A 12,164-nucleotide genomic window follows, 5' to 3' on the forward strand; every position below is an offset into this window, starting at 1 on the left:
TTCTTTAAAAAGCAAAAAAAAGCAAATTTGCAGTAATATTATGTTAAAAGACAGTAAAAGTAAATTTTGTATTATATTTATTTTACTTCAAAAGGACTGGAAACACAGGTCCACACTTGGCAGTTTACTCCGACGGTGCACTGTTGGATAGGTACGCGTGTATGTGTGTGTGTGTGTGTGTGTGTGGGTCGGTGTGGGTGTATGTGTATGTGTGTGTGTGGAGGACAAGAGTAGGAGTACAACACATTTGGAGGAAAGGATGAGGAGCATGAGTAGACTGAAAAATAGCAAATCTGTTTTTCATTAGAGCACCAAGCTTTGATCCTCTGGTTTGGCTTTATCATATGTGTATGTAAGAGAGAGAAAGAGTGTAAGAGAGAGTGTATATGGAATGGCTAGACAGACCTTAATAGCTTTAATTCGAGACATTGATACCTATGCATGCACGTATCCAATCAGACTCCTCACAAACTTCAAAAAGTGGCAGCTTGGGACAAATGGGTTTTGTTTGAGATTGTTGTGTTTATGCTATCTGTATTAAGTTCTACACACACACACACACACACACACACACGCACACAACCTTTCATCATTCCGTATCACAAATCAAATCATGCAAGCAGCATGTTTTTCAAAACATCTGTTACGTGTTAATATTCTATTAATATTCTCTGCCCACTTTCATGGAAAGGGACCACCAGCCGCCCTGTGCAAACTCTTTGAACAGTAGATCAACAAAACCGAGCTGCACAAACCATCTGCTCTGTGCTGGAGAACTGACTTCAGTTTAGGAATAATCCTCACTGGAATAAAGGTTAGTTTAAGCACATTTAACCTTTGTGGAAACAGAGTTGACACAGAGTATCTGTTACAATTTTACATAATACATAATATCAACAGTCTGTCCTGTGATAAATACTTGTTTATCTAGAACTTTTCAGTTACAGGGTTCTTACAGTTAAACTTTACAATTAAACTAAACTGAAAAATAAAATATCAAAACAAGAATAAATAAACAGACAGACCAAATGTGTTTTACTATAAATATAATTTAGAATATGAAGGACTTATTTTAGGTTACTCAACAACGATTCTGGGTTTGACTCACTGCAGTCTGGAATGATAGTAACCTCATTATTTAATTTTAATTGTTTGTGTAGTTAGCAGCATTTCTATGAAATTTAGTAGAACGTTAGGCCAAGGAACAAGTACATAGTTTTGGTGCAGATCCAGGAACATATCCAGTTTTTAAAGCATTTTGCTAATTTCCCTTGATCTACTACAGTTACTGAGTGAAAAAGAAGGCAAGTGAATCCCATCATACTTTGTCACTGTGTATAATTGAAGTCAGATATTGTTCCAGATGAAGATTAAACATTTCTAATTTTCTGTTAATGAAATAAAAAAATGTGCGCAAGCTTGCAGGGCATCACTCGTGCGTGCACACTCATTTATAGTAACATTGCAGTGGCTGGAGGAGGCACATTATAAATGATACTTCGGCATTATGGAATATATATGTGATTTGCTCTCTTGTCGAGATTTTGATTCGAAGATCAATATCTCACTCTGGAGCTGTCAAGAGATTAGCTTAGTTTTGCATAACTGGAAGCAGGGGGACACAGCTGGCCTGGCTCTTGTTTGTTGTCATCACCATGAGGTTTTCAGGTTACCAGCAGAGCTACTTGTAGGCGTTGCTGTCACTCAGAACTGTGTGTTGACATTATGCTAAGCCAAGCTAATCAGAGAAACACTTAAAATGATATCAGAGACAATCAAACTTTTTTTAGCGCTAATAATTCATTACATTACCCACAATGTACGCAGTAGCAGATGGAACTCCAATGGCAACATCTGGTATATGGTGTACCATCCCCTGACTCTGGTAACAAGACAGAAACAGGCACAGTGCTGTTCTTCTGAGCCTCTCTATGGAGCACAAGCTAAAGTGCCAGTGGCGACGTTATCTACTGAATTATTTAATAGTGTGGGCGCAGGCAATACATTTCAGATTTATTTAAACATCTAGCCATGGAATTACTCATATTGCTCTTGCCATTTCATTACAAGCGAAAGAGCCATTGAAAATATAAGCGTATATGTGAACAAAACATTAGAAAGAGAGAAAACACAAAAAGGTTTGAAAAATGATTCATCTCCCAGTGTGTGAGCAATACACCGCTGCTATGTTTACAGCAGCCCTGTTTCACACTGACAAGCAGTGTAATGGAATTTCAAACCAGATCTTTTCTTCAATATTATAGTGCTGAACAAACACCCATTATCTGCTCTGCCAGAGTGCTGCCGTTTAAAGATCAATATTTGAATCCCTGTCATTGTAATCATCACCACCACCTCTAGCATCTTAACATTAGTGTGTTTCCTCTTCATATAAGAGAGCTGTCAGAACATCTATCCTTGCGTCTAACCAGCCATTACTAAGCCTGTCTCTGTGTCCGCCCCTGCTGCGTCTGAATTACTGGATGAATAACCAGATCGAGCTCTCACTGCATCTACAGTGAGAGCTGCGTTGGCTTAATAAGGCTGAGTGCTCTTCTGATTCACTCAAAACCAACCTGGCAACTAGCCTGCGTTGCCCGAGCCCCTACATAAACCAAACCTGGCTTGTGGCCCTGGCCCCATTCTGACAGTCCACAGACAGAACAGTAAGGAGCTAATTCATCATCGTTCCAAAGAACACCTGAGTCAGGGACATTTGTCTTACTATGTAAATTGTTTTCTTCTTTTTCACTCACTCAGTCTTGCTTTGGGATGCTGCTTTTGTGTCGGTTTACTACTTTGGTCCAGACTGAAACATCTTAATAGCTCTGCAATGGATTGGCACAAAAATTTGCACAGGTTCCCAGGTGAGGAATCCTAATGACTTTAGCAATGAGTGAAATGGCTAAACAACTGCTGGAAGGATTTCAAGTAAATTTGGCAGACACATTCATGTCTCCCTCATGACAAATTGTAATCACTGTATGAAACAAACTTGATTTTCAACATTGTGCTCTATTAGGTAAAATACCTGACAGTTTTATTGTGTTAACACTAAGGAAACAGAATGCCTCATCAACACTTGCCATTTCTTCCAAAGAAACATATTTACCACACAGAAACCCATCCATTACAATTCTAGGTCTAGTTCATGAGTCTTACAGATATCAGCAGTAATTGGCTGGTTATAAAGTGGAGATGTGGAGCCTAAATTCATTTTCCTCTGCTTGACTGACTTTGGCGACTGTCTGGCTGATTAAATGCCTTGGCTGACTGGCCACAGTATCCCTATCTGACAAGCCTAATGAATCGGATTTCTCATTCGACACAAAAGAGAAATTGCCGCCTGCCAGGTTGACTTCGTTGTCTGACTCATCAGTCGCACTTCACCTATCCCTGTCTGTCTAAACTGTTCAGAGACTGATTTTTAAACAGAATTGTGATGTTAACATTAGTTTTACTGAGCAGGCTGCATGACTGGCTCTGTAATTTACTGATAGATTCTTCGTTTGATTCACCAATGTCAAAGTATCTATATTGCCTAACCGACCAGCAGAGTGTCCTTGGTGTGCACCCATAGGCCTACCATGCTAAAGTGTCCTTTCCATATGTAAAGGGAAAGTGATTACAGTAACTGATTAACACCCATGTTCCTCTGGAGAGCCGTTAATGGTTTATTGATTGATAGGAGCTTTTTGAAAGACAAGATGAATAGGCTTATGTTCTAGAGAATAAAAACTCAGTATTTAACTTCTATTCGTACAAATTATTTCACATGGAAATTATATAAATGTTGTTATAAAAACATGACATGACATCATGGACAATATTAAATGAAACACCAAGGAACCCTGATGTGTTGGGGGCCCTTTGAGATTTAATCCCTAGGGGCCACTGGAGGTTCTAATCCAGCCAAATCTGTTTGAGTCATGTATTAATTAAATTTTCTTCTTATCTATGGCCACTAATCCACTGTATATTTCACAAAGGTCCAGGAAGTTGTAAAGTATTAGCTTTGCAAGGTCTCATTAAACCAGTGCTCCCTGAATGGATTTTGGGAGTATGAGAATGATGTAAATAAAATGCTATGTCCTTTACAGTCACAAAATGTCAACCCAGTCTCACCCTTATGGAGATTACGGACCAGTGTGTAAAACCATGCTTTTCACCACAATCAACATAATATATATATACAGTATGATACAATATGATATGATATAAACTCTATTTTCAAATCTATTTAGTGAGGTATGTGATTGACTCTGATGCTATACTGTATGTCCTGCTGCATAGCATGAAGCTTGAATCTAGCTACTACATGGCACTAAGATGTAGAGAAGTTTGTAAAATTTGGATTGAAACAAGCTTTTGACCACATTATTTTGTTTAAATTTGTGTAAATAGGAGTAAACCATCGGATCATTATACAACTCTTAGATAAGAATCACCTGCCATGCATCTAAATCCTGATACGCCATTTTCCTTTTCCTCCTGGACTTGTGAGAGTACCGGTTCACTGAATTAAAAGGAACACAAGGCAACTGAGGAGATGCTTGCAGACTAAGTGGCCTTGGAACATGGAATATGTTAAAACAGCCACTACACAGTCCAAATAAACAATGTGCCAGTAAATGATACAGGTGAAATGTTGTTAAGATTAAGTAAAAACATAGAAACAAGTCTTGGAAAGTCTACATTTGGTATAAACAAATAAATGGCAGACTGCATATTATCCAGAACACTGTCATTCCTAACTAATTAGTGTAATGTGTTGATGGACACTATTGGAACTGGTAATAGATAAATATAAACACAAACAGGGATGTCCCTCTGCTTCACTCAGTTGGCTGTCTGACCAGTTTGCTCATTTACTGACTGACTGGCTCATATTCTGGCTTGTTAATGATTCTGACTTACTTCCTTTTTATCACTGAGCTTAAACATGTCAATGTGTACTCTATATTTGGAGCATAGTGACAAGAAATGAGTTGCCGTTGAAGGTGTATCATCCTTATCTGTTATATGTTTGGAGTTGGAAACTGTTGACAATGGTGGCAGGCTCCAGACAAATTGCTCTGCATGACTGACCTGTCAGCCAGCCAGGTTCACTCACAATTAGGCCTGCCTCAAACCCATCTATCTTGCCCTAATGCAGCACAGTGGGAGCCTGAAGCTTAAAGCACACTGGGTCTGACTCCATACTGCAAGATAAACAAAAACAACAGTGTCACTCCTTCTGGCTCCTTGGCTAACCAGCCACATCAATGACATCTCCGTCTGTATAGCCTTAAGCTCTAAAAAAAACAGCAGGGTTATTCCGCCCACTCAAAGACTTAACTCCAACTTGATGCCAGTTTTATAAACCACAGTTGAAGACATTTAGTCTAAGGCAAGGCTTAAAACCTGGCACTAAATTTGGCTCATTGATTTTGGCTGCAGACTTCAGGCATATCCTGCTGACTAATTCTTGGACAAGAACCTCCAATTCCACAAAATACTGGTGACACTGAGAGATAATGGAGAAAGTAAATATTACCAGTGGTTGCCAAAAGCACCCCCCCACACACACACACACCCACACACACACACACACCCACACACACACAGTACTTTGTCTATCGATCTGATTTGCTAATCCCCATCCAAGCTGTGGCCAGTATTGTCCTACTGCAGGATCTGAGAGAGCTTTTATGATAGAGAATCGCTATCTGTCTTGGGTTTACATTGACTCAAAGAAAATTCATCTGTCATAAACCATCAGAGACATATACAGTATCTATCTATTTGTCGTCACTCTCGCTAACTTCTCCACTCTCTCTTTCTGTTTTCTAAAACTCTATCCTCCCAGTCTTTCTCCTACAGCGCAGGGAGTTGTTTTTCAGCTTATACTGCTTACCAGGAAATTATTGAATGCCTGTTGTGTGCACTACTCACAATGTTCAAACTGCTGATGATCAATTTTATTTCATCGTTCCACATTCACTCGTTACCCTTTCTCCATTGTCAAGTGTATTTCCTCCCTTTTGCACTCTGTTGTTGTTTGTTTTGTGTTTTTCTTTTTCTCTGCCTCTTCTCAGAGGCTGACCTTGGAGTGCTTTACCATGGTAACCAAATGGATAAAACTCCCTGAACTCCAGTGTTTGTCCACCAACAGTTTTTTCAATCCAACAACAACTTTTTGGATTAGCATTTTAGAGTGCACCAAGAGCCCGAGCTTCTTTTTTTCCCTCCTAGCGTGAAATGTCAAGAAAAGTAACAATGCTCATTTGCTGAGCATTTCTCATTGCCTTCAAATAGATTAATGTGTGATAAATGCATATCTATATATACAGTATATTTATTGTAGTATGCTATATAATAATATTGGGACTGATCTAAGTAAATGAAGCCATTAAAATACTGTAGAGTACACGTATCTGTTTTAATAACTCTAAATGGCAATGTACAATGTACAAGTCAAGAAAAATTTGAATGCCATGAAATGGGGATCCAAAGGTACATTTTGTGTGAAGTTTTTAGCCTTTTTATTTGTGAGAATATAAAGGTGTCATTGTAGCAGCCTCGTTTTGTGGAAAAAGAGAACCTCATAGTAACTACTGCAAATTATATGGGAAAGCTACAGGTTAGCAAGATGTAACTGGGTTTCCGGTCCTCTCTCATACGCTTCATTGCAACAATTTTAAAAAATCCTATACAATTTCTTAAATAATCATGTTTCACAATCAACCCACAGAAAGGATATTGGCAGTGAAAATTTTATCCGCTCCTGCCTCCCCCTGATGACCAGGATAGGATATTCACATTGTTTACCACAATTTAAACATCCTAATGTCTGTTTTACTAGAGGTTTATTGCCTCCTGTAAGACTTATTTCGGTTAGTATACACACTGTTTATTGCTGCCTTGAAAAAAGTAATACATCATGCTAATTATCACATCAGGACTGTTGTAGTTTAACTATATTCAATGGGACTATCTTTTTAAAAATATTGTTGATTTGTGCATCTTGTTTATAAAGTGCTCCAAATCACAGGAGACATCCAAAACTATTGATACACCTGTAGGGAAGAAACAACAGTCAGATTTATAACAGAGATCAGATGACATTGTAATGATAATGATCATGGCCGCCCATCTCCCACACACTAGCCCTCTAGTCTCTTTCAGTCTCTTTCTATCTATCTCTCCTCCTCTTTTCTCTCTTTTGTGCCTGTTGAGCCAATGACCAGATGTGTGTGTGTGTGTGTGTGTGTGTGTGTGTGTGTGTGTGTGTGTGTGTGTGTGTGTGTGTGCTACTGACAGAGGCAAACAAAGAGACAATGTGTGCATGTGTGTCTGTGTTTGTGTGTGAGGTTCTGATTATATTAGCCTTTATGCGCAGGCAGGTTCACTGACGTCAGTGCTGAGCAGCATCTGATGAAGAAAGGGTGGTGGAGACCAGTCAGCCATTCATAAATATATTATGGTTGTATGTATGTCCGTGTCTGTGTTTCTGCTGCATGAGTCACACCTATATTTTACTTGTTTTTTTACCAATGACACCACTAAATGTAAAGTAACTGCCATGAAGAAATCATCTATCTGTCTGATTGTTCCAAACAGACATAAACATTACCATTTCTCAAACAAACATTAATTCTCTCTAGTGTCTGTCTTGTATCTATTACACACACACGCACACAAGCGCGCGCACACACACACACACACACACACACACACACACACACACACACAGTAGCATTTCACAAATACTGTGGTTATACAGTTACACATAGTTACTCTCACAATTTTGGCATGTGACTTTAAGCAGCTATAATAAATATCTTTATAATAACAAATGACACTGTTAAAGAGGAAATATGTACTAGCGGTGCGGTTTTAAGATTGCAACCTGACGTGCTCGTATACATGCTTGAACCATAGGCTTGAACTCATGAGGGAACATAATCCAAAATACAACCGCTTTCACAGAAATCCCACAATAAACGCGGAAACACCAACAGTGTGAAAGCAGCTATAGACAGACAGGGAGCCAGCTTCACACAACATGCTGGAGACTCAGGTAAACTCCCACTGCAACGTTACATTAATATTTTTATCAGCTTGAGGTTGAACTAATTCATACTTGTATGAACAAATCACTCCACGTTTGCTTTGTACATTTACATCATTTCTTGCAGGCTAAATCATCACTTTGACATAATACTGGTGGTAAACAGGATAGTAATATGGGTCGCATTAGCTGGTGAAGTCATGTGGAAAGCTATACTAACTTTACACCTGATAACGTTAGCAACTGCTCAGCGTTAGCTGGAGAGCTAACGTGACTCAGTGACTTCAGCCTTTCTCATATTGACTGTTTTCACCCGACATCATCTAAATCTCAGCACATAAAACTGTATTGTTTTTTATTCTTACGTGGAGGTTATGTTGGATTTTGTGTTGGAATGTGTGTTGTGCTGGGAGCTGGTCATTCTGTGGTGTTAGTGGACTGCATGTAGTTAGCTGCGGTGTTGTCGCTGTAGTCGGTGAGAGGCTCGGGAGCGCACATTTAGCTACATCCTGACCCGATACCTTCACATAAATAGCAGTATAGTGGCTGTTGCAAGCTACAACAAAAAACAGGCATGCGCTTCATTTATAAGTGAGGCTACAGTCCATTCACAAAAAGCAGTAAAAATTAGATTTATTTAGTGTTTTCAATGAAAAATACATATAGCCCTTTTAAAACAATGTGACAATGTGAAAGGCATCACTTTATTGATTAAACTACAGACAATTATCACCTGAATCTGCAGTTCCCCTCAGTTTTATGGAGCTTGAACGTGAGTTTCAGCTCATTGTGAAGCTGTCCGGCAAAACTTTACTGTTTTAGTTCACTCTCAGCGCTCTCATAGCATCGTTTTATGGCTGCAACAGGCAGCTATTTTCAAGGGAAAAGCCATGGTACACTACTTGTTCATCACCAACCAGACAATTGCAGTTAGAGACTAGTTGGTGAACATAGTGGAGCAATTAACAGCTAAAGAGGGTCAAGTCCGACACAAGACTAAGACCTTCAAAAAGTGGTCTTAAGACCGGCCTCAAGACCAAGACTGGTCTCCAGTACTACAACACTATGTGTTACTACATCATCAGCTGGACTAACATATTGTAGTTAGCAAGCTTTTACACTTTCAATCTTTTAATTATTTTATGACTTTGAAGGAACATTATTAGTTTGTGCATGTGATATAAAAAAACTAAATAAATCAAAATTCTTCCTGAGGTTAAGGGGATAAGATACCAACCATTCCCTTGTTCAAATCCAGCTGGGGACCTTTCAAGCATCTTTAAACCTCACTTCCTGTCATCTCTCAGTGCTATCTCTACCAAATGAAACTCTGCCAGACAGTGAATCACAAAATCAACACCTCCTCAAAGTGAAAATATTCAGCCAATGTAAAACAAAAACTGTTACATTAATGCAATGGTAAAAAGGCAGTCACGATATTTGTGTCCTGGCAAAGTGCCACTGAGAAAGGAACAAGTCACTGCACCTCAAGCTGCTCCGGTGGTGTGGCCCTACATGTGACTCTGAGTCCTCTGATGTGAGACCCGGATATCTTGGGGGCTGAGTATGTGATGGATATGCAAGAAGGCAAAATGCAGTTGCTAAATTGGTCAGTTATGTAATCTTCTGGTTCTACTTGTTATTGTTGTTGTTTTCACCCTATCCGTCATCATCGTCATTATATTTCTTTTTCACATCTATTCTTTTGTATGGTACTATACTAGGGGAGGCTACAATTTAAATTTTTTAAATGCTTTTGTATTTTCAAAACTAAAGCAGTATTCATGCATGTCATAGTTTTTCCAATGGGAGATGCAGAACATTTTTGTTATTTCCTGAATTTTTGAGTTTTACTTAAATTTAAAAATTAATTTGAAAATATATAGTTGACACAGCAGAAAAAGTGTTCTAATTTTGCCAGCCAAGAACCTAAATCTCCTATTGTGCTTTAAATGATCACTTGTTTAAATTGTATCCTATCAATAATTCTATGTCGACACTTTAATCGCTTTCTGCAGACTGAATATTTCAATATTTTCATACAAAAACCCACAGCTCAGAGCTTGCAAACACAACCTCCACATAAAAGTCATTGAATTAAAGCTGAAGTCAACTTTCTCCATTGCTCTGCAGCTGTCTCTTGTGGTAAGTAATAGGCACCTGTTGAGCGCTGACACGGCCCATCAAGCTTGAGCACAGCGATCTGCCGATGACTGTTTTCAGCACCACGGACAGCACGTCATCACAACTGGATTTGAGGGATGGGAAGAAAGAATAAAGGAGGAAAAAAAGAGAGAGGAGAGACCTTGTGGTGGATAGAGAGAGAGAGGGAGGGAGGGAGAGAGAGAACTGGCCATGTCATTAGGGATTAGCCCAGTTCCACAGCTTGAGGCTTTCAGTGTCTGAGTGCTCTTGTCCTCACATAAACACACACACATGCATCCAGCATCACAGTGTGTTGCCTCACTGTTGACGTGGGGCTGCAGACAGACAAACAGACATAGATAGATAGATAGATATATAGATAGATAGATAGATAGATAGATAGATAGATAGATAGGACTCACTGTTTTTGCTGAGCAGAATGTGACAAGAGCCAGATAATGCTGATAAATCATAATCTTTATGATACAGACAGCCCTTGCAAAAAGCTTATTTTAGATGAATGTTTATAATACTACCCCTTTGTAACAGGAGGACTGACAATAGCAAAGCAACTCTATACCTCGACACTATCACAGCATGCAAAAGCGTTCCTCTCCTCCTTCTCCTTCTCATTTCCTGAGCATAAAGACAGTAAGTTTCACGATGGCATCGTTGTTTCTCTCATCTCCCTCTGACACCCCTAAGCACAGTCTATATAGCTAATAACTACGTGCTCTCACCTGCAAAAACACTTAATTGAACGTCCCACCCTCTTTTCTGTCGAGTTCCACGCCGCCCCTCTGTCTCTTCCTGTCCTCTCTAGACCCTCCGAACGTGTCCTGCTGCAGCTCTAGTCCGGTGGGAGAAGCGACGCCCGCCCGTAGCCCTCTCTATCTTTCTCTTTGTCACGCAAAGACGCGCACCGCTAAGGTGAGGTGCACATACAGGAAGGGAGCAATTCCCGACATTTCCGTCCTCTCACCGAACTCACTAAAGAACCACCTCTACGAGGGACGCACAGTTTTCGCTGCGTTATGCGCCATCGCTCATGAAAAAAAGCTGCACAAAGGAAGACAATAAAAAAGGGAGGAGGAGTGAAGGGGGATCCAGTGGAGGAGTGGGGTGGAGGGGTGATCTAGCTGGTGATAAGAAGAGAATGAGAGGAAGAGAAAAGTGGAAGAAAAACACTCACTGTGGCGCGGCCGGATTAAAGGATGCCCATGTCAGATGCTGCAGTCGGTCGCCAGCATCAGCAGCAGCATCTCCCTGCTGCTCGGTGCATCAGCGAGAGCCAGCGCGGGAGGAGGGATGGGGAGGAGGGAGGGTGAGGCTGATGATGTAAAAAAAAACAAAAGCTTTAAATCATTTAGGAGCCCGCTGCACGACATGTGACCGCCGACACGGTGTCTCATTCATCCGGTTTGTTTCCTGATAGCCATCGACCGGCCAGGAGACACCGAGCTGGCCGGACGTCGTTGTTTCAGCCCACCCCGTGATTTACACTGATCCAACTATGACACAAGAATTATCACCACCATATGCCCACAATATCCCTTGAATTTATGTTCTTTATGTAGTGGTGCATCAAACTTATTTTGTACTTTAGCCTACCTACTTTTTACAATTTAATATTACTTTATTTTACATTTTATTGTCAAATAAAGCCTAAGCTCACAATAATTTGAATAAAACAGTGGGTGATAGAGTCATAAATGCCTTTCATTCAATCAAAGAACAGCAAAAAGAAATATCATAATGAATGAATTGTGCCATATAAATGTCAGATTTTTAAAAGGATTTTACATAGCCTAAACATAGAAAGGGAAGAAATAATCAGGAGTAACAATCCTCATGATAGATAGATAGATAGATAGATAGATAGATAGATAGATAGATAGATAGATAGATAGATAGATTCTTTCTTATTGCCAAGTAACAGTAATAGCTCAGTGCAAAACACTCAAAT

General features: G+C 39.7%; 1 protein-coding gene across 2 annotated transcripts in view; it reads right to left on the reverse strand.

The window, feature by feature from the left end:
* Nucleotides 1–11,453, reverse strand: part of slc7a14a (solute carrier family 7 member 14a) — a 22,977-nt gene extending 11,524 nt beyond the window's left edge. The window contains exon 1 of one of the 2 annotated variants that reach the window (XM_046063085.1): nt 11,391–11,453. The gene's annotated coding sequence lies outside the window, so the exon portion shown is untranslated. Of the gene's footprint in view, nt 1–10,938; nt 11,178–11,390 lie in introns of those variants that run through there. The other variant, XM_046063084.1, reaches the window with a different exon arrangement.
* Nucleotides 11,454–12,164: the final 711 nt, after the last annotated feature.

The sequence above is a fragment of the Micropterus dolomieu genome, linkage group LG11 (genome assembly GCF_021292245.1).
Source record: "Micropterus dolomieu isolate WLL.071019.BEF.003 ecotype Adirondacks linkage group LG11, ASM2129224v1, whole genome shotgun sequence".
Lineage (NCBI taxonomy): Eukaryota > Metazoa > Chordata > Actinopteri > Centrarchiformes > Centrarchidae > Micropterus > Micropterus dolomieu.